The sequence below is a fragment of the Staurois parvus genome, unplaced genomic scaffold (genome assembly GCF_062004578.1).
Source record: "Staurois parvus isolate SC_StPar_1 unplaced genomic scaffold, SC_StPar_1.0 ptg000132l, whole genome shotgun sequence".
Classification (NCBI taxonomy): Eukaryota; Metazoa; Chordata; class Amphibia; order Anura; family Ranidae; genus Staurois; species Staurois parvus.
The window spans coordinates 9,082,648-9,106,589 of record NW_028317928.1 but is presented as its reverse complement, the minus strand read 5'-3'; the positions used below and the strand labels follow the sequence as shown (position 1 = coordinate 9,106,589).

The window sequence follows — 23,942 nt, the reverse complement described above, 5'->3', positions numbered from 1 at the left end:
AAAAAAAAAAAAAAAGTTTTTGTCATTTTCCAGAAACTTGTTGAAAAAAAAAATCTTCCATGGACTCAATATGCCTCTCAGCAGATAGCTTAGGGTGTCTAATTTCCGAAAAGGGGTCATTTGAGGGTGTTTGTACTATCCTGGTATTTTAGCACCTCAAGAAATGTGATGGGCAGTCAGAAAGTAAAAGCTATGTAAATTGCAGTATCTATACCATAGTTTGTAGACGCTATAACTTTCACAAAAAGCAATCAATATACACTTATTGGGATTTTTTAACCAAAAACATGTAGCAGAATACATTTTGGCCTAAATTTATGATGAAATTTTTGTTTTTTTAGATATTTTTATGACCAAAATGAGAAAATATTGTTTTTTTCCAAAAAACATTTTTTTCTTCAAAAATGTTCTGGTTATATCGCCAAAAATAAAAAGTGCACAGGTGATCAAATACCACCAAAAGAATGCTCTATTGGTGTTAAAAAAAGGACATAAATTTCATTTATGTACCGTATTGCATGACCGCGCAATTGTCCGTTAAACTAGCACAGCACTGTATAGCAAAAAAATGTTGTAAATTGCAGTATCTATACCATAGTTTGTAGACGCTATAACTTTCACACAAAGCAATCAATATACACTTATTGGGATTTTTTTTACCAAAAACATGTAGCAGAATACATTTTGGCCTAAATTTATAACTAACTTTGAGTTTACTATATATTTTTTATAGCTGAAAGTAAAAAATATCATCTTTCTTCAAAATATTTGGTCTTTTTTTGTTTACAGCGTGAAAAATAAAAAACGCACAGGTGATCAAATACCACCAAAAGAAAGCTGCATGACCGCGCAATTATCAGTTGAATTAGTGCAGCGCCGAGTAGCAAAAAGTGGCCTGGTCATTAAGGGGGGTAAATCCTCAGGAGCTCAAGTGGTTAATATTACTATATAAGGAAGCCACATCGGCTGTCTCCAAGAAAGTAGGGTGCTGTAGATTAATATCTTTCAGATCTGTTAGCACCTGTTTTGTATCTTTTAAGAAAGCCGGGGTGTTTCTAACAAATGGCTGTAAAAAGTAATCTATATATTCGCCTATGCGTGAGGTCAGTGAGCCTATGCCGCTCACTATAGGCCTACCTGGGGGTTTAACCGGGTTCTTATGTACTTTCGGTAAACTGTAAAAGACTGGTAATTTTGGGGCTATGGGGCACAGGTAATCTTTCTCCTTTTTATTCAATATGCCTGCTTCATAGCCCCTCTTAAGGATACCTTTAAGTTTCTTCTTATAGGGGATGAGGGGATTGCTATGTAACACCTCATATGTATTCTCATCGTTCAAAATATCATATACTTGTGGTAGGTACCGTATTTTTCGCTGTATAAGACGCACTTTTTCTTCCCCAAAACTGGGGGGGAAATGTCAGTGCGTCTTATGGAGCGAATATGGAGCGGCCGGTCCGGTATTTCCACCGCGGCCGTGTCAGAATACCGGGCCGGCCGCTCAGCTCTGCAGCGGGACCTTACCTGTTCCTCTATCCAGCGGCGTGCTGTCTTCCCGGCTTCTGTAGTGTGGGCACTGGGCATGACAGCCGGGTGCCAAGTGCGCATGCGCAAGAAGCGGTGCTTTTTGTGAATGGTAAGGCGGTACCTGGGACACATGACAGATCCCAGAAGCCACCGGACCAATCACAAAGCGCAAGTGCTTCTCGCTCATGCGCACTGGGCACCCGGCTGTCATGCCGAGCGCCATTACAGAAGCCGGGAAGACAGCGCGCGGCTGGATCGAGGAACAGGTAAGATCAAACAAAAACTCTGCGGAAGTAAGAGCGGGTACCTGTCAAATTCAGGTACCCGCTCTCCACCTCCCCAAAGGTCAGCAGTCATCTGTACTGTCCGCAGTCTCTGGTCATCCCTGTGCTGTCCGCAGTCTCTGGTCATCCCTGTGCTGTCTGCAGTCTCTGGTCATCCCTGTGCTGTCCGCAGTCTCTGGTCACCCCTGTGCTGTCTGCAGTCTCTGGTCATCTCCTGTACTGTGTCTGCAGTCCATTAGTTCAGAATTTTTTTTTTCCTGTTTTCTGCCTCTAAAACCTAGGTGCGTCTTATGGTCAGGTGCGTCTTATACGGCGAAAAATACGGTAATCTTTCTTACCTAAAACCACTACTCCACCACCCTTGTCTGCTGGGCGGATGACAAGATCCTTTTTTAGTAAATTGTCTCTTTATTTATCTATTTCTCTAGTGTTTTGTGAATCCCAGTTGTTTATCTTTAATTTCTCTAAGTCTCTTAAGACCATATTTTTAAAGATATTAATATGAGAGTGAGCGGGGGGTTAAAGAGGGAGGCATTTCTTAGGTGCGATGCTTTAACGCTTAATTGACCTTGATTTGTAATTTGTCGCGAGGGTGGATTACTTAATAAATATCTTTTTAAAGCTAATCGTCGTGAGAATTTGTGTATATCAATAAAAGTATAAAATGTATTGAGATTAGCGGTAGGGGCAAATTTGAAGCCTTTATTCAAAAGAACTAGTTCTTTATCGGTTAGAGCTTTACTGTTTAAGTAAACAATTCCCTCTTTATTTACGTCCTGCGTTTTTTTGTCTGTTGCACCTCTTTCCTCCTCTTCTTCCTCTGGTCTTCGTTTGTGTACCGGACCTCTCCCTTAAAAATGATCTCGTTGTTGGTCAGGATGGGTTTGAGGCCTAGATTGATATTCCTCATAAGGTCGCCCAGTATGATTGTAATCACGGTTAGGCTGTGGGGATTCGTAATATTGTGCGTATGTGTTATTGTGTGATGGGCCCCTCTTTCTTGAGTTAGTTGGGTTAGAATGTCTGTATCCGGAAGGAGTTTGTTTGTGAGGACGACTAGTATGATATTGGTGGTTATCTCGCCACTGGTCGTCTGGGTGTTTGTCATGATCTCCCTGATATTTCCCCTTATGACCTTTATGATATTGTGTGCCTAGATTTTGGTTATAAGGTCTATGGTTGTTATTGTATTGATATGATCTACTATTATTTAGAGGGTGTGATCTCATGTCTCTATAACCAATGGACGGGCTATAATTATTAGCCAAAGGTGCAAATCTATTCCTTGTAGGAATATTAGCCACACACTGTATAAATAGACAAACAACAGAACAAAGAAAACATTTTATAATACCAGTGAGTCAAGTTAAACATCTGCAGCTATAGCCAAGTCATGCTTACGCCCGTACTTATCATTCATCTATTGGAAAGGGAATTAAACCTCAGATTTCTCCCAAGCCAGGTCACTAAAGAATCCCTGGTCTGAGAATATTCTGAGGGGTAATTCTCTTTCCGATAGATACATGATAAGTAATGGTGTAGGCAGGACTTGGCTATAGCTGCAGATGTTTAACCACTTTCCATCAGCCCTATAGCAGTTTTACTGCTACAGGGTGGCATTCCTGTGCAAAATCACGTAAATAAATGTCATTCTGAACTTCCTCCACACAGGGGCACTGAACTGTCACAGTGTGAGATGGGGAAACAGCTCTCATTGTTTGAACACTGTTTGTGTGGAAGTAAATTAATGTTTTGACTGCCATTCTGCGGTTTAGCCACAAGATGTCACTGTTTTTCTAACACAGGCTCAGACTGCATAGATATTTGTATATTCAGGAAGAGGTGGGGTTTTGCACTCAGAGTTGGAGTTTAGTGAACAGGAAGAGGAGTCTGCAGCCATGTTTTGGACGATGCTGAATGAAGGGACCGTGTGAGCTGAGAATCCGATGACATCCAGGTGTGAATGCGTCCCTCACTAACCAGAGCTGCAGCTGAGTGAAGCTGACGAGATTGCTGCCAGGAAGCTGACGAGATTGCTGCCAGGAAGCTGATGAGATTGCTGCCAGGAAGCTGATGCGATTGCTGCCAGGAATGCTGATGAGATTGCTGCCAGGAAGGCTGATGAGAGCAGAGGAACTAAGCAACATATACGGCAAGACCGCATGCTTGTTGGAGAGACTTTTGTTCTGTTCAGAGTCACCAGTGGATGAAAAGCAGACCCGGGTCAGTAAGATCGTGCACGCACCTCATTTCAGTGTTGGCGCCTTGAGACTGAGTCCAGGCCTATAGTTAGTTAGTTAGGGTCTCTGTTTGTGTCAGGCCACAAGTGTTGTTACTGATCATTGGAAGGACTCCACAACTTAAAGTGACATTTCACATTGAGAGCTGATAAAATCCTACAAACTCAAGCCAGAAGGGCGTTTTGCTCAGAAGGAATACTCAGGCACGTGCTACAGGACCAGTTATGGGAGAGGGAATACTGTAGATTTGTGCAAGATTGTAAGCTGTTGTGCTGCACCGCAGGCTAGCCCATACCGTACACCCATACACGGATTCCTGCTCTTTTAGGGTAATAACAGGTAAGGTGTTGCGGCTTATTTGTTCTCGCCAGTAGGTAAATTACTTCACTTTCTACCTTCATCCATCAGAAGGCGCCGTGCTGTGCAGCACAAGGGTCTCAGCCTTTCGTCTGGATGTGTGTAAATTTATTGTATGTTTCCAGCATTTGTGGTTGTATTTATTTGCCACATCTAAGTAAAATTCTGTTGTGGCAAAAGCTGGTGTTGGGGTTGCTTTCCCCGTTCGTGACTTCACTGTATCCTGGGGAGCCCACCCCGGTACACAGCTTACAACAGCACAAAACGATTTGCAAGGCTCTGGTGAGCAGTTGCTCGTCAACACCTGCAGATCGTCATTTTGAACTTCCTCCACACAAGGGAGCAGATATGCTACCGGAGGAGATCTTCAGCTGTGAACGGTCACAGCACAAAATGATTTGCAAGCCCCCAATGAGCAGTTGCTCGTCGGCATCTGCAGATCATCAGTCAAGAAGCAAGAACAGAGCTATGGTATGGCTGTTTACATATGTGACAGGGGAAAGTCATGAATTGTGTCTCTCTGCAGAGCTGAGAACACGATGCATCACTTTCCATAGTAAAAGCACCACCTAGTGTACACCAAGCACATAGCTAGGTACACACTTAACCCTTTGATCACCCTAGATGTTAACACCTTCCCACCCAGTGTCATTAGAACAGTATCAGTGTCTTTGTTTATTGCTGATCACTGTATTATTGTCACTGGTTCCCATAAAGTGTTAGTGTAATAATGCCCACTGCTATAAGTCGCTGATTGCCGCCATTACCAGTATAACAAAAAATTTAAAAAATTCCAGCACATGTACCAGAGTTTGTAGCTGCTGTAACTTTTGTAGAATCAATATACACTTATTGGGATTTTTTTTTTCACCAAAAATATGCAGCAGAATACATTTTGGTCTAGATTTATGAAGAAATTTGATTTTTAAAATTTTTTATTCGACATGTTTTATAACAAAAAATAAAAAATATTTATGTAGCGCAGGAATTTAATCCTATCTGGTACTGCTGTAACCTGCTGACTGGCATCTCCTCTGAACCCTGACACTTGCACAGTGAGGGATTTCAGCCCCTCCCTTATATAATATAATAATATAATTTTTTTGTTTACATTTTTTTTTTATATTATTTTTTATTTATTTTTATTTTTTTTACATACTGTCACCCTAGCAGTGCAGTATCACCATGGTGACACTGTACTACTTGTGGGGGGTGATGAAGATTTTTTTTTTTTTTTTACACTGATTGCTTTTACACCCCTAAAGGATGTAAAAGCAATAATTTCTCCTTCTCTCTAGCTGCATTCTTGCAGCCATTGAGAACTACTGAGTGAGCTGTGATTGGTCACAGCTTGTCACATGGTACAAGGCTGTTGTGAATAACCTTGGACCATGTGACCTCTGTGATCATTCACAGATTTCACATGTAGTAAACAATGATGTCAGAAATGACATCTTGCTTACTACTCTGCATGTGATCACTGATTGGCCAATCAGTGATCACATGATCGGGACCTCACACAGAGGTCCCGTCTGACAATCAGTGCTCCACTGTGTCCGGAGGACACAGCGGGCACCGGATCGCGGTGCTGCGCGCTCCCAGGTAGCGTGCACAAGCAGGGTGCAGGGAGGCCGTTTATAAACGGCCACCCGACTGTGCACTGCCACCGGGAAATAGTTAAGCAGCCCCTTCGGAGGTATCGCTACATTTAGTTTTTTCCAAAATTGTCTGTATTTTATTGTTTATAGCACAAAAATTAAAAACCGCACAGGTGATCAAATACCACCAAAAGAAAGCTCTATTTGTGGGAAAAAAAGAACACATAGGTACCTCCAACGCATGTGTTTGTGATTGTATATGTGAGGGGGAGGATGTTATGTGCTTGGGTGTAACTTTATTTTTCTGCAATAAAAATACATTTTTTTTGCTTAATTTTTTTTTTCATGACATAGGAGACAAAAAGTGTCCTATGTGATGATTTGTAGGTGCCAGGTTCTCTTTAATGAGACACACATGATCTAAAAGACCCCCAATGTCTCCTCTTGGCTCTTATTTGGGATCAGGGCTGGTGCTAGACTATTTTGTGCCCTAGGCAAGACCGGCTACTTGCGCCCGATTTTCGACCCATGTATGGCCGGTCTTTGCGTGATACTGCTAAAATCACAAATTTATTCAAAGAAATTGCACTTTGTATCTTTGTAACAGATTGTATAAAACCAACTATGTGCGGCCGCAGGAGGTCAATTTCATTGGTACGCTACTGACAAAGCAAAAGCCGATCGTTATGTATAACAACACTTCTGAAATTTCTACAGAAACAGCCACATTGCCTGACTCCACCAACATGCTTCATCAATGGATGATTTTCCAAGGCGTAGCCCAGCAGTGTATGGCCTTAACCTTTTACAGTCTCAGTCCTATGCATTCAAAATACTAATGAAACAATTATTTTTGGATCAAAAATGTTTTTTTTTTAACTGTGGAAGGTACAGTATAGGGGGCAGAGGACTAGTACTGTAAACCTACAGAAAAAAGAAAATTATCCCCTCCACTAAAATGGGTAAAGAGTCTGAAATGTATTATTTTATTTCATCTGACATGATGCATGTAATCTATGTGCTCCAATGCCCTTGTAGACTGCAATATATAGGTTGAACAAAAAAAAAACCTTTAAAGAAATGTCGTAAAAAACACATTTACACAAAAAAGGTGTAAAAAAACACAAATGATAGAAAATGAATACAAAAATCATAGCTTGTCTCTCCATTTTAGAAGGGTACATAACAGAGATGCAAGATTTTTTTCGGGGGGAAAAGATAGAGTTGGAATCTAGTGGAGAGGGATTAACAGCATTAGGGAAATTTCCAAAAAAAATAAATTAAATAAATATTTGATATGAATTCTTTACATCTTAATGGCCTGAAAATTGAATTTATACAGGATACAGGATTTTGGACAGTATCTCCAAAATCAGGAGCATTCCCTTAAATACACTTAGAAATTTCTGGGAGATGCGATCCCAAACACTGATCCATTTTAAGGGTGGGCCAAAATTTTCTGTATATTTTTTTCTAACAAAAAAAAATCAAAACAGCGCAAATAAATAAACACTCAAAAAAAATGTTAAATAATACAAAAAAAAATCATACAGAAAAAAATATAATAAATTAAATAGTCCCTCTCCAAAAGATAGAATATAGTGAGTAGAATGAAATTGAAAGTCCTTATTCCAAGACGGTTCACACCTGTTTGTGCTAAAATCACATACCGCGCTCACCAGATATTGGTGAAAAAAATGCCTTATATATGGGCTCAGGAATCCTAGAACCCCTCAACTCAGCTTCCAATTGTTTTATATCTCTTTATATTGCATATAGAAACCTATATTAAAACTCAATTTTTGCAATCCCTACTACTTGAACCCTTAAATGAATAATTCCTTGGTAACTATATAATTTTTTCAATAGGAGATCCATTTTCTACAGATTTGTGCTTCAGTATTTCTGTATTGAATTGCATGCAAAATAAGACAGCACTAATATATTATATACTGTATAAACAGGGCCGGGACAAGGCAGGGGCAGTATGACATATTGACACTGTTTGTGCATTCTCTACAGTTTATATAGCCTGTGTGTAGGATTGAGACTATGAAAGGTCAGGGCCATACACTGCTGGACTATCCATTGATGAAACGCGTTGGCCAGTGTGGGTTTTTTTTATTAGCACTGATCACTGTATTGGTGTCACTGGGGATGTCAGTGACACCAAGTCAGTTCCCCCCAGTGTCAGAATGCCTACCACAGTCCCGCTATAAGACGCTGATCACTGCCATTACTAGTAAATAAAAATCCAGTATATATCGATATATCCATTTGTAGACGCTATAACTTTCCCGGAAACTAATTAATTTACACATATTGGGATTTTTTTTAGCAAGGACACGGAGCAAAATACATTTTGGACTAAATTTATGAAGAAATTTGATTTTTAAAAATTTTTTACCGGACTTGTTTAATAGCAAAATACCCATGTATGGCCGGTCTTTGCGTGATACTGCTAAAATCACAAATTTATTCAAAGAAATTGCACTTTGTATCTTTGTAACAGATTGTATAAAACCAACTGATGAGCGGCCGCAGGAGGTCAATTTCATTGGTACGCTACTGACAAAGCAAAAGCCGATCGTTATGTATAACAACACTTCTGAAATTTCTACAGAAACAGCCACATTGCCTGACTCCACCAACATGCTTCATCAATGGATGATTTTCCAAGGCGTAGCCCAGCAGTGTATGGCCTTAACCTTTTACAGTCTCAGTCCTATGCATTCAAAATACTAATGAAACAATTATTTTTGGATCAAAAATGTTTTTTTTTTAACTGTGGAAGGTACAGTATAGGGGGCAGAGGACTAGTACTGTAAACCTACAGAAAAAAGAAAATTATCCCCTCCACTAAAATGGGTAAAGAGTCTGAAATGTATTATTTTATTTCATCTGACATGATGCATGTAATCTATGTGCTCCAATGCCCTTGTAGACTGCAATATATAGGTTGAACAAAAAAAAAACCTTTAAAGAAATGTCGTAAAAAACACATTTACACAAAAAAGGTGTAAAAAACACAAATGATAGAAAATGAATACAAAAATCATAGCTTGTCTCTCCATTTTAGAAGGGTACATAACAGAGATGCAAGATTTTTTTCGGGGGGAAAAGATAGAGTTGGAATCTAGTGGAGAGGGATTAACAGCATTAGGGAAATTTCCAAAAAAAATAAATTAAATAAATATTTGATATGAATTCTTTACATCTTAATGGCCTGAAAATTGAATTTATACAGGATACAGGATTTTGGACAGTATCTCCAAAATCAGGAGCATTCCCGTAAATACACTTAGAAATTTCTGGGAGATGCGATCCCAAACACTGATCCATTTTAAGGGTGGGCCAAAATTTTCTGTATATTTTTTTCTAACAAAAAAAAATCAAAACAGCGCAAATAAATAAACACTCAAAAAAAATGTTAAATAATACAAAAAAAAAATCATACAGAAAAAAATATAATAAATTAAATAGTCCCTCTCCAAAAGATAGAATATAGTGAGTAGAATGAAATTGAAAGTCCTTATTCCAAGACGGTTCACACCTGTTTGTGCTAAAATCACATACCGCGCTCACCAGATATTGGTGAAAAAAATGCCTTATATATGGGCTCAGGAATCCTAGAACCCCTCAACTCAGCTTCCAATTGTTTTATATCTCTTTATATTGCATATAGAAACCTATATTAAAACTCAACTTTTGCAATCCCTACTACTTGAACCCTTAAATGAATAATTCCTTGGTAACTATATAATTTTTTCAATAGGAGATCCATTTTCTACAGATTTGTGCTTCAGTATTTCTGTATTGAATTGCATGCAAAATAAGACAGCACTAATATATTATATACTGTATAAACAGGGCCGGGACAAGGCAGGGGCAGTATGACATATTGGCACTGTTTGTGCATTCTCTACAGTTTATATAGCCTGTGTGTAGGATTGAGACTATGAAAGGTCAGGGCCATACACTGCTGGACTATCCATTGATGAAACGCGTTGGCCAGTGTGGGTTTTTTTTATTAGCACTGATCACTGTATTGGTGTCACTGGGGATGTCAGTGACACCAAGTCAGTTCCCCCCAGTGTCAGAATGCCTACCACAGTCCCGCTATAAGACGCTGATCACTGCCATTACTAGTAAATAAAAATCCAGTATATATCAATATATCCATTTGTAGACGCTATAACTTTCCCGGAAACTAATTAATTTACACATATTGGGATTTTTTTTAGCAAGGACATGGAGCAAAATACATTTTGGACTAAATTTATGAAGAAATTTGATTTTTAAAATTTTTTTACCGGACTTGTTTAATAGCAAAAGGTCAAAAATATATATTTTTTTTTTCAGAATTGTTTTTTTTATTATTTATACAGTCATGGCCGAAATTGTTGGCACCCTTGATATTTCTCCAGGAAATCATGTATTTCTCACGAAACGTATTGCATTAACACATGTTTTGCTATACACATGTTTATTCCCTTTGTGTGTATTGGGACAAAACAAAAAAAGGGAGGAAAGAAAGCAAATTCGACATAATGTCACACAAACCTCCAAAAATGGGCTGGACAAAAGTATTGGCACCCTTTCACAACTGCGGATAAATAAGAATGTTACAAGCATGTGATGCTCCTGTAAACTCACCTGGGGCAAGTAACAGGTGTGGGCAATATAGAAATCACACCTGAAAGCAGATAAAAAGGAGAGACGTTCACTTAACCTTTGCATTGTGTGTCTGTCTGTGCCACACTAAGCATGGACAACAGAAAGAGGAGACGAGAACTGTCTGAGGACCTGAGAACCAAAATTGTGGCAAAATATCAACAATCTCAAGGTTACAAGTCCATCTCCAGAGAACTAGATTTGCCTTTGTCCACAGTGCGCAACATTATCAAGAAGTTTGCAACCCATGGCACTGTAGCTAATCTCCCTGGTCGTGGACGGATGAGGAAAATTGATGAAAGATTGCAACGCAGAATAGTCCGGATGGTGGATAAGCAGCCCCAAACATGTTCCAAAGACATTCAAGCTGTCCTGCAGGCTCAGGGAGCATCAGTGTCAGCGCGAACTATCCGTCGACATTTAAATGAAATGAAACGCTATGGCAGGAGACCCAGGAGGACCCCACTGCTGACACAGAGACATAAAAAAGCAAGACTACAGTTTGCCAAAATGTACTTGAGTAAGCCAAAAGCCTTCTGGGAAAACGTCTTGTGGACAGATGAGACCAAGATAGAGCTTTTCGGTAAAGCACATCATTCTACTGTTTACCGAAAACGGAATGAGGCCTACAAAGAACAAAACACAGTACCTACGGTAAAATATGGTGGAGGTTCAATGATGTTTTGGGGTTGTTTTGCTGCCTCTGGCACTGGGTGCCTTGACTGTGTGCAAGGCATCATGAAATCTGAGGATTACCAAAGGATTTTGGGTCGCACTGTAGGGCCCAGTGTCAGAAAGCTGGGTTTGCGTCCAAGATCCTGGGTCTTCCAGCAGGACAATGACCCCAAACATACGTCAAAAAGCACTCAGAAATGGATGGCAAAGAAGCGCTGGAGAGTTCTGAAGTGGCCAGCAATGAGCCCAGATCTAAATCCCATTGAACACCTGTGGAGAGATCTTAAAATTGCTGTTGGGAAAAGGTGTCCTTCCAATAAGAGAGACCTGGAGCTGTTTGCAAAGGAAGAGTGGTCCAAAATTCCGGGTGAGAGGTGTCAGAAGCTTATTGATGGTTATAGGAAGCGACTGATTTCAGTTATGTTTTCCAAAGGGTGTGCAACCAAATATTAAGTTAAGGGTGCCAATACTTTTGTCCAGCCCATTTTTGGGGTTTTGTGTGACATTATGTCATATTTGCTTTTCTGCCTCTGTTTTATATTTGTTCCAATACATACAAAGGGAATAAACATGTGTATAGCAAAACATGTGTTAATGCAATACCTTTTTTGTGTGAAATACTTGATTTTCAGGAAAAATATCAAGGGTGCCAACAATTTCGGCCATGACTGTATATAACGCAAAGAATAAAAAAAGCACAGGCAATCTGCCGAAAGAAAGCTCTATTTGTGGGAGAAAAAAAGAATGCAAATTTAATTTGGGTGTGACATTGGATGACCACGCAATTGTCAGTTACAGTAACGCAACGCCTTATCGCAAAAAAAAAAAATGGCCTGGTCATGAACCTTTTTCCTAAAAGGTAAAAGAAAAAAATAGCTGTAGCTGCTTAAAAAAGTGTGAGCTGGAGTTTGGATTCAATGTGTTAGTGTATTTAAACCTGTTAATACATTCAACATTACGCTCCCCCTAGACTGACAATGTTGCGTTATGCTGTGCCTCGTGTGCTCCCTCATCCAGAATGGTGTCCCACTGGATCACCAGGCGAAAACAGAGAGGGGAAAAAGACAAAGAAAATGGATGCAGCCATCCCATCTAATGATTGGTAATGTTAGGGATCTGGGTATGACCAGAAATGTGTGGACTGACACAGGGAAACTGCAGGCAGAGGCACGTCAGGCTGGGCAGCAGGCAAGGCAGCGGGCACCGGGCCCTCAGGCGGAGCAGCGGGCACCGGGCCCTCAGGCGGAGCAGCGGGCAAGGCAGCGGACACCGGGCCATCAGGCGGAGCAGCGGGCACCGGGCCATCAGGCGGAGCGGCGGGCACCGAGCCATCAGGTGGAGCAGCGGGCACCGGGCCATCAGGTGGAGCAGCAGGCAAGGCAGCGGGCACCGGGCCATCAGGCGGAGCAGCAGGCACCGGGTCATCAGGCGGAGCAGCAGGCAAAGCAGCGGGCACCGGGCCATCAGGCGGAGCAGTGGGCACCGGGCCATCAGGCGGAGCAGTGGGCACCGGGCCATCAGGCGGAGCAGTGGGCACCGGGCCATCAGGCGGAGCAGCGGGCAAGGCAGCAGGCACCAGGCCATCAGGTGGAGCAGTGGGCACCGGACCATCAGGCGGAGCAGCGGGCACCGGGCCATCAGGCGGAGCAGCGGATACCGGGCCATCAGGCGGAGCAGTGGGCACCGGGCCATCAGGCAGAGCAGCGGGCACCAGGCCATCAGGCGGAGCAGCAGGCACTGGGCCATCAGGCGGAGCAGCAGGCAAGGCAGCAGGCACCGGGCCATCAGGCGGAGCAGCGGGGAAGGCAGCGGTCACCGGGCCATCAGGCGGAGCAGTGGGTACCGGGCCATCAGGTGGAGCAGCGGGTACCGGGCCATCAGGCGGAGCAGTGGGCACCGGGCCATCAGGTGGAGCAGTGGGCACCGGGCCATCAGGTGGAGCAGCGGGCACTGGGTCACCAAGCTCGACAGCGGGCACCGAGTCATCTGGCAGGACAGCGGGCACCGAGTCATCTGGCAGAACCGCGGGCACTGGGTCACCAAGCTTGACAGCGGGTACCGGGTCATCTGGCATGACAGCGAGCACCGAATCATCTGGCACGACAGCGGGCACCGAGTCATCTGGCACGACAGCGGGCACCGAGCCATCTGGAACGACAGCGGGCACTGAGCCATCTAGCAGAACCGCGGGCACTGGGTCACCAAGCTCGACAGCGTGCACCAAGTCATCTAGCAGAACCGCGGGCACTGGGTCACCAAGCTCGACAGCGGGCAGTGAGTCATCTGGCACGACAGCGGGCACCGAGTCATCTGGCACGACAGCAGGCCCCGAGCCATCTAGCAGAACCACGGGCACCGGGTCACCAAGCTCGACAGCGGGCACCGAGTCATCTGGCACGACAGCGGGTACCGAGTCATCTAGCACGACAGCGGGTACCGAGTCATCTGGCAAGACAGCGGGCACCGAGTCATCCGGCAAGACAGCGGGCCCCGAGTCATCCGGCTAGACCGTGGGCACCGAGTCATCTGGCACGACAGCGGGCTCCGAGTCAACTGGCATGACAGCGGGCACCGAGTCATCTGGCAAGACAGCGGGCACCAGGTCATCAGGCATTGGATCGTCTGGTTCGACAGCGGGCACCGAGTCATCTGGCTCGACAGCGGGCATCGGGTCCCCAAGCACGACAGCGGGCACCGGGTCATCAGGCATTGGGTCATCTGGCTTGACAGTGGGCACCGGGTCATCTGGCTCGACAGCGGGCATCGGGTCATCTGGCATCAGGTCATCTGGAACGACAGCGGGCACCGAATCATCTGTTACGACAGCGGGCACCGAGTCAAATGGCACGACAGTGGGCACCAAGCCATCTGGCACGACAGCGGGCACCAAGCCATCTAGCAGAACTGCGGGCACTGGGTCACCAAGCTCGACAGCGGGCACCGAGTCATCTAGCAGAACCACGGCACTGGGTCACCAAGCTCGACAGCGGGCAGTGAGTCATCTGGCACGACAGCGGGCACCGAGTCATCAGGCACAACAGCGGGCCCCGAGCCATCTAGCAGAACCACGGGCACCGGGTCACCAAGCTCGACAGCGGGCACCGAGTCATCTGGCACGACAGCGGGTACCGAGTCATCTTGCGCGACAGCGGGTACCGAGTCACCTGGCAAGACAGCGGGTACCGAGTCACCTGGCAAGACAGCGGGCACCAAGTCACCCGGCAAGACAGCGGGCACCGAGTCATCCGGCAAGACCGTGGGCACCGAGTCATCTGGCACGACAGTGGGCACTGAGTCATCTGGCACGACAGCGGGCACCGAGTCATCTGGCACGACAGCGGGCACCAAGTCATCTGGCACGACAGCGGGCACCGAGTCAACTGGCAGGACAGCGGGCTCCAAGTCATCTGGCAAGACAGCGTGCACCGAGTCATCTGGCAAGACAGCGGGCACCGAGTCACCAGGCACGACAGCGGGCTCCGAGTCAACTGGCATGACAGCGGGCACCGAGTCATCTAGCAAGACAGCGGGCACCGGGTCATCAGGCATTGGATCGTCTGGTTCGACAGCGGGCACCGAGTCATCTGGCTCGACAGCGGGCATCGGGTCCCCAGGCACGACATCGGGCATCGGGTCATCAGGCATCGGGTCATCTGGCTTGTCAGTGGGCACCAGGTCACCTGGCTCGACAGCGGGCATCGGGTCATCTGGCATCAGGTCATCTGGCACGACAGAGGGCACCGGGTCATCTGGTTCGACAGCGGGCACCGGGTCATCTAGCTCAACAGCGGGCATCGGGTCACCAGGCATGACAACGGGCACCGGGTCATCAGGCATCGGGTCATCTGGCTCAACAGTGGGCACCGGGTCATCAGGCATTGGATCGTCTGGCTCGACAGCGGGCACCGAGTCACCTGGCATAATAGGACCATCATCTGGCAAGACAGCGGGCACCGGGTCATCAGGCATTGGATCGTCTGGTTCGACAGCGGGCACCGAGTCATCTGGCTCGACAGCGGGCATCGGGTCCCCAGGCACGACAGCGGGCATCGGGTCATCAGGCATCGGGTCATCTGGCTTGACAGTGGGCACCAGGTCATCTGGCTCGACAGCGGGCATCGGGTCATCTGGCATCAGGTCATCTGGCACGACAGCGGGCACCGGGTCATCTGGTTCGACAGCGGGCACCGGGTCATCTAGCTCAACAGCGGGCATCGGGTCACCAGGCATGACAACGGGCACCGGGTCATCAGGCATCGGGTCACCTGGCTCAACAGTGGGCACCGGGTCATCAGGCATTGGATCGTCTGGCTCGACAGCAGGCACCGAGTCATCTGGCATAATAGGACCATCAGGCTGGGTAGACACATCAAGCTGGGTAGGGTACACTGGGTCATCGGGCATCAGGGTATCAGGCTGAACCACGGAAAGCGGGTTCTCAGACGACAGGCTGACCGGTTTGGATACTGGCAGGATGGTATTGGTTGGAAAGAATTTTCGCTTTTTCCTGGTTTTAGTTACTGGAGCGCAGGAAGTAAGCACAGGTTTGTAAGTGGATAGAGCAGCTGTAGGCAGAGAAGAGCTGAGGGATGGAACAAAGGAGGGAGCAGTTGCTACAGAGGACTTCTTTACAGGGTTAAAGATAGGATAGGTGCAGCGAGTGGGAGCAGGGGACTGATATGTGGTAGTTAGCAGAGTATACTGGGCCGTCACTGGGGGTGCTGTCGGGGAGGCAGGAAGAGTGCCCTGAGCAGAGGAATGACGTTGCAAGCTGACTGAGGCTGGGTGCAACAAGTCTGACCATGTCTGCAGTATGGGTTGAACAAAGCTCAGCTTACACAAAGCCTGTCTGGTCAAAGACTGCACTGCGTTTATACAATCTCTTAGCACCTGTTGTGAACATGCAGAATAACGCTCCAAGAAGTAATCCACATCATCCTCCAATAACCACACCAGGGACTCTACTTGGTCAGCACTAAATGGCGGCAAAAATTCATCCTTGCATTCGGGGGTACCAGATGAAGCCAACTCTGCACAAACCTGAATCAATGGTTGCACCTCAGAGAACTCTGTGCCCTGATCTACTAGGCAATGAGCGATCCTTATGCATTCTAGTAATTGATCCCTGGCATACACCTTCAGAGTCTGATAAGCATAATCTCTGTCATCAAAGACTAGCAGAGACAAATACACCACCTCATCAAGATGCATCCTTCCCAGCAACAATAAGCCAAGATGGCTTCCCTGTGCAGCCACTTCTGGTCAGGAATGGCCTTGGTGTTCTTTTAGGGATCCGGGTATGACCAGAAATGTGTGGACTGACACAGGGAAACACAGGCTCCAGGTATAGTATAAACAATACAATTTATTAAAGACTAAACAATACATAAACGCAGTGCAAGACTAAACATAAACACAGTGCAACCAAACCTCCAACAGATAACAATAAGAACAATACTAAACGTAGTCGGGCAGGCCGGGTCGGTAGCAAACGGGCAGGCAAGGTACAAGGAGCAGGCGGAAGCGTAGTCAGGAATAGCCGAGGTCAGGACAGGCAGAGTTCATGCAGAGTCAGGATTAAAGCAGAATCAGGATCAGGCAGGAAGCAGACAGGATGCATGTACAGGGGCTCATGGGAAACATACACCAAGGCCCTGATCACAGGCCTGGCCATTCCTTAAATACACCTGCTGTAATCAGCCTCAGGTGATGGCTCATTGCAGGAGTGAGCCTGTGGTTGCTGAGAGCACCCGCTGGCCAGCCCTGGTACTGCAGCCCACAAGGCAGGTGAGTCCCACCACCACTGGCAAGTCCATTCCTGACAGGTAAGCTGCAATATGTTAAATTTTTAGTTTTGGGTTTTGGATTTTTGTGCACTATTATTTGCTTTATAAGAATGTGTTGATTTTTACTCTTGCACTGCACATGCTGATGGGATTGGTATTAACGCTGTATTATGGATTAAATTTGCTTGAATTCTTTTATAGCTTGATCAATCCAAGATGGCGCCCGGAGCAGCCGAATGACCGTCAGCTCCATCCGCTGCCATCCGCCACCACCCGGGCCCCCGAGCTGCCGCCGAGGTCCCCACCAACACCCTGAAGGGGCCCTGGACACTCCGTCCCTCCGGCGGGTCGAAGCGGGTTGAGGCCTACCACGGCACCTGAAGCCGCGGTGTTTCCTGCCAGCTGTGGCCGGAATCGCAGCGAGGATCGCGGCCGCGGCGGGACGCCTCCGCTCCTCAGGGGAAGTTGCCATCATCCCTACCGGCCTTACTGACACCCAGGAGGGGTCCGCCGCCATCCTGACGTTCCGGGACACCAGGTACTCAATCAGGGGGAACCCACTAACCACCAGGGAGCCCAGCCGCCATCACACCGCTAGCCACCAGGGACACAATCAGGGGCACCCACTACCCACTACCCACCAGGGACTGCAAACCACCAGGGACCTTAGGCTACTATCCCACCTGGGATCGCTAACCCACTACCCCACCTGGGATCGCAAGCCCATCACCCCAGCAGGGACCGTAAGCCCGCCACCCCACCCTCCGGCGCGCTGTCTCTCCGGCGGAGATCCGGCGACTCACGGCCTATCACGACCCCTGAAGCCATGGCCTTTCCTACCAGCCGCGGCAGACCACGGAGGACCACGAACCGCGGAGGGCCAAGGATCGTCGCCGAGACGCCCCGCTCCGGGCTCCGCAGATAGAAGGAAGCAGCAACCACCCCCACTGGCACGGAGAGGGTAAGCCGCCATCGGCCCCGAGTGGGTAAGCCACCGCTGCCACATCTGCTCCCCACCATGCCCCACTCAGCCGTGCCCCTGCCACCACACAGCCCTGAGCCCTGCTCCATCCGGCGGAGGCGCCCACCAACGCCTAGCCCACTCCACCTCCGGACATCGGCGCACACCACCTCCAGATGTCGGCCTACACCACCTCCTGCAACCGAGCCTCTAGCACCTCCTGACGCCGGGCCTCAGTATCCCCTGACACCGGGCCTTCAGCACCCTCTGACGCCGGGCCCTCAAAACCTCCTGACGCCGGGCCCTCAGCACCTCTTGACACCGGGCCATCAGCTCCTCCTGACACCGGGCCCTCAACACCTCCCGAAGCTGGGCCCTCAACACCTCCCGACGCCGGGCCTCCAGCAACCCCTGACGACGGGCCTACAACACCTCCAAACACCGCGCGCCATGGCTCATCCAGTCGCCGAACCACTGTACCCACCGAAGCCGTGCCACAACACCCATGGAGGCTGGCGACTTTGCCGCCTGGTTTCCTTTCTTCCTCTCCTCCGAGCTACCGACCATCATCCTCGGGGATTTCAACATCCCCATAAATGCCAACAGCCCGGCTACTTCCCAACTCCTCCTCCTAACCTCCTCTTTCGCACCCACACAGCACACAGTCCTCCACCCACACCAATGGAAACACCCTGGACCTCGTTTTCTCCGACCTCTGCACCCCCCACGACTTCACTAACACCCCCTTCCCCCTCTCTGACCACCACCTCCTCACATTCTCCATCTCCCCCTCCCTAAATCCCCCCCCAAAGCGTCTAACCATTACCTGCAACCTCCGCAATCTGAACCCGACCCATCTCCACCCGGCAGCTGACCGTCTGTATGACAGTATCCTCCCTCTGTCATGCCCTGACCTGGCCACTACTGTGTACAACGACTCACTGTCGGGTGCCCTCGACTCCCTGGTACCCCTAACCACGCGTCACACCAGACCCCGACCGCTTCAACCCTGGCAAAACGACCATACAAAATGTCTCAAACAACGCAGTCGCGCGCTGGAGCGCTTATGGCGCAAAACCAGATCCCCTCGCGTGTTCTCCCTCTACAAAGCCGCCTTCCTCACCTACACCACCTCCCTCCACGCCGCCAAGCAAGCCTATTTCGTAACCCTTATCAACACCCTCTCCACCTGTCCTCGCCGGCTCTTCTCCACTTTCAAATCCCTGCTATCACCTCCCCAACGCTCCGCTCCTTCAGCCCAGCTACCCCTGAGGAGGTCTCTAAGGTCTTCACTGAAGTCCGCCTCAACACCTGCCCCCTGGACCCTATCCCCTCACAGCTCCTCCAGTCACCCCCCCTCCATCATTCACTCCCTCACCCACATCTTCAATCTCTCCCTCTCCACTGGCACTTTCCCCTCCCCTCTAAAGCATGCGCACATCACCCCCATACTCAAAAAACCCTTCCTTGACCCCACTGACCTGAACAACCTTAGACCCATCTCCCTGCTATTATTCACTTCCAAGCTCCTTGAGCGCCTGGCTTACAATTGCCTAAGCACCCACCTCGCTGATAACAACCTCCTTGATCATCTACAGTCTGGCTTCCATCCCCTACACTCCACCGCAACCGCCCTACTTAAAATCACCAACGACCTGCTAACTGTCAAAGCGAATGGCCATTACTCTGTCCTCCTGCTCCTTGACCTCTCCGCGGCCTTCGACACTGTCGACCACCCTCTCCTCCTTACTAAACTGCACTCCCTTGGCATCAGGGATACTGCTCTCTCCTGGTTCTCCTCCTACCTTTCCCAACGCTCCTTCAGCGTCACCTATAACACTGCCACCTCCCTCTCTCTCCCTCTCTCTGTAGGGGTCCCCCAAGGCTCTGTCCTTGGACCTATCCTCTTCTCCATCTACACCTCCTCCCTTGGCAAACTAATACACTCCCATGGCTTTAATTACCACCTCTATGCCGACGACACACAAATTTACCTCTCCACCCCCCACCTCACCCCCTTACTCTCTGCCCTCATCGCCCACCTCCTAAACGACATATCAGACTGGATATCGCTCCATTTCCTCAAATTAAACCTGTCCAAAACCGAGCTCCTGGTCTTCCCCCCATCCCGTGCCCCCCCCATCCTCTCCATCACTACTAACAGCGCCACCATCACTCCCACCCCACATGCCAAAGTCCTGGGTGTCACCCTGGACTCAAACCTTTCCTTCCTACCTCACGTCCAATTACTATCAAGATCATGCAGGCTCTACCTCCGCAACATCTCCAAGATACGTACATTCCTCACCCCAGACACTACTAAACAACTCGTACACTCCCTGGACTACTGCAACTCCCTACTCACTGGCCTACCCAAACAAACGCTATCCCCACTCCAGTCGATCCTGAACTCAGCGGCTAGACTCATCCACCTCACCAACCGCTCCACATCCACCACCCCCCTCTGCCAATCCCTTCACTGGCTCCCGATTGCCCAGCACATCAAATTCAAACTGCTAACTCTGACCTACAAAGCCATTCACAACGCCTCCCCAAACTACCTAACCGATCTGATACCCAAATAGCACCCTACCCGTGCCCTTCGCTCCTCACAGGACCTCCTACTCTCTAGCTCCCTGGTCTCCTCCTCCCAGGCCCGATTGCAGGATTTCTCCAGGACTTCCCCCATCCTCTGGAACTCCCTACCCCAATCCATCCGACTGTCACCTATTCTCCTCACCTTCAGGCGCACCCTGAAAAACCACCTCTTCAGAGAAGCCTACCCCACCCTCACCTAACAACTGACCTCCTCCACTCCTCCCACCACTCCATCCCCCACAGCCATTTCCTCCTGTACCACTTTCCCCTCCCTCCTAGATTGTAAGCTCGAAAGAGCAGGGCCCTCGAACCCCTCGTGTGTTGTTTTGTTTCTGTCTTGTCTCATGTTCTGTCCCCCTTGCTATTGTACAGCGCTGAGCAAACCCTTTGGCGCTATATAAATACTGTATAATAATAATAATAACAATCTAAGGTTTGTTTAATACAGCAGGTCCCACACGGAAGAAAAATATATTTGAAATATATTTTAAAATATTCTTCCCAAATTTATTGACATATATTTGAAATTCTACAATTTTGGCCATATTCAATACATTTCAAAATATAATTCAATAAATGTACATATATATGTGTGTGTGTGTGTGTGTGTGTGTATATATATATATATATATATATATATATATACTGTATATATTTATTGAAATAAATATTGAATATGGCCAATATGTTGAAATGTATTTTTTATATAATACAAAAAAATATGAAAAATATTTTTAAAAATATATTTTTGAAAAATATATTCTTCAAATTTTTTTAAACATATAAAATAGTCATTTTAACATATATTTTTACATATACAGTATTTGTAAATGCATTCCAAAAATGTACATTTGTATTTTTAAAGACATACAATATATTAAATGTATTTTTAAAAATATTTTTTCATATATTTTGTAATAAAAATGCATTTCAACATGCAGTATATATATATTTATTGAAATATATTTTGAAATATATTGAATACGGCCAACATTGTAGCATTTCAAATATATGTCAATATATTTGGGAAAAATATTATTAAAATATATTTCAAATATATTTTTCTCTTTCATATGGGGTGACCATTATGGCTCACATGTTACTTAAATAATCACGGAGAGGAATTATAGATGCGACATGTTTATTTTTTATCAGACATTGAGCATTTAGCTAAATGATTTTCCACATCAGACGACTTCCACATCACGATTAAACGATTTCTGGTGCAAAACGAAATGGGGAGAACCCTGGTGGGACTCTGACCATTCTCATCTGTCCCGCTCTTTTTACATCTTCCATTTTAGCTTCCCCTCCATTTTCTTCATTTTCGTCTTCATCGGCATCTCTCCTGAGGGAGGACACAGGAATCATTAAATAGTGAATGCAGGGTCCGTGGAGAGCAGATATAGTGAATGCAGGGTCCAGGGAGACCGGATATAGTGAATGCAGGGTTTGGGGAGAGCAGATATAGTGAATGCGGGGTCCGGGGAGACCAGATATAGTGAATGCAGGGTCCGGGGAGACCGGATATAGTGAATGTGGGGTCCAAGGAGAGCAGATATAGCGAAATCAGGGTTTGAGGAGAGCGGATATAGTGAATGCAGGGTCCAGGGAGAGTGGATATAGTGAATGCAGGGTCCGGGGACAGCGGATATAGTGAATGCGAGGTCCGGGGAGAGCGGATATAGTGAATGCGGGGTCCGGGGAGACCAGATATAGTGAATGCAGGGTTCGGGGAGAGCGGATATAGTGAATGCAGGGTCCGAGGAGAGCGGATATAGTGGTAAATACGGGGTCCGGGAGACCGGATATAGTGAATGCAGGGTCCATGGAGAGCGGATATAGTGAATGCGGGGTCCGGGGAGAGCGGATATAGTGAATGCGGGGTCCGGGGAAAGCAGATATAGTGAATGCGCGGTCCGGGGAGAGCAGATATAGTGAATGCGGGGTCCGGGGTGACTGGATATAGTGAATGCAGGGTCCAGGGTTTAGTAACACTGAGCCATGATGAAGGTGGAGTATTGTCCATGAAACATGTTGGCCATTTTATATGACCTATTTACTAACAATTAGAATTGTCTTGGACCTTTGATCTGGTTTTGGTCTGGCACTGCTTTCTGTATTTCTAGGATTAGAAACTCTGTCAGGTTTTTATTGCTGTTACAGTCATAAAGATCCCCCCCCCCCACCTCACTTACTGTCCTACTAATATGCATTTTTAAAATCCAATATGGGTTTTAACCTCTGTAAAAGCCCCAGTACACTTTAAAGATGAACTCCAGGCACCTAAACGTATATACAATAATGCACCCCAGGACATGACCAGGTATCAGCCTCTTGCAGTCCCTGTACAGCAGAGTTCAGACGAGGAAAAGCAATACAAAGAGCATGTTGAAAGAAGGAGAGAGCAGAGTGGCAGAGAGATGCGCTCATCAGTTTGCTTCTCCTTTCACTATCCAGTCACAGGCTGGGGGAAGGGCAAGACCTGAAACCTAACTGCAGCGGAGAAAAATCAGGTCCCCTTGCACAGGGCTGTGCTGTGTGGCAGAGCTGTGCAAATCCCAGGGCTGAATAAACAGACATAAAAATGATTTGCTAGGTAAAACACAATTCTCATAGACTGTATGTATTTCACCGATATGTTTTACTGTTTTGCCTGGAGTTAAGCTTTAAAAATCTATAATTAAATAAAAAATGTTTTCTTCATACTTACTCTTGCTTGCAGAGAGACAAGGAGACGATCCCAAGAAATAAAAGGAGTAACAGGGATTTCTTCAAGGTGAACATCTTTGGGCTCTGTGGATCACATGGAAAGAAAAAGAAGGCAAAAGGAAAAATGTGACTCAAAACAACATAAGGCCCCTTAATGTTAGGCACACGTAAAATGGTTGTTCCAGTACAATAGCCTAAATCAGGGGTATCAAACTCCAATCCATTGCGGGCTTTATCAGCATTGTGGTTGCCCTCAAAGGGCTGGTTGTATCTGGAAGACTAGATGTCCAGAGCACCCCACCCCCATTACATCAGATATCAAGAATCCCACACCCTCCCTAACATCACCGTGTACCCCCCTTGGGGGCAGAGCTGGAAAGCAGAAAGTGCAGGGTCTGGAGGAGGACCAGAGGAGGAGTGGAGTCAGTTACCAGAGTCTGCTGAATGCTGAGACCAGGGGAGGCAGAGATGAGGGGGTGCTGCAGCTGCACTGAGAGGTGCAGGATTTGGCAGAGGAGTTCTATTCTCCT

General features: G+C 46.9%; 1 long non-coding RNA gene across 1 annotated transcript; it reads right to left on the bottom strand.

Moving 5' to 3' along the window:
• Positions 1–21,824: 21,824 nt before the first annotated feature.
• Positions 21,825–23,499, bottom strand: LOC149466318 (uncharacterized). Its single transcript, XR_016312129.1, has 2 exons — positions 23,414–23,499; positions 21,825–22,048 (listed from the first exon to the last, which is right to left on the bottom strand). It is a non-coding gene; the product is annotated as an uncharacterized LOC149466318 (long non-coding RNA).
• Between the last annotated feature and the right edge of the window lie 443 nt (positions 23,500–23,942).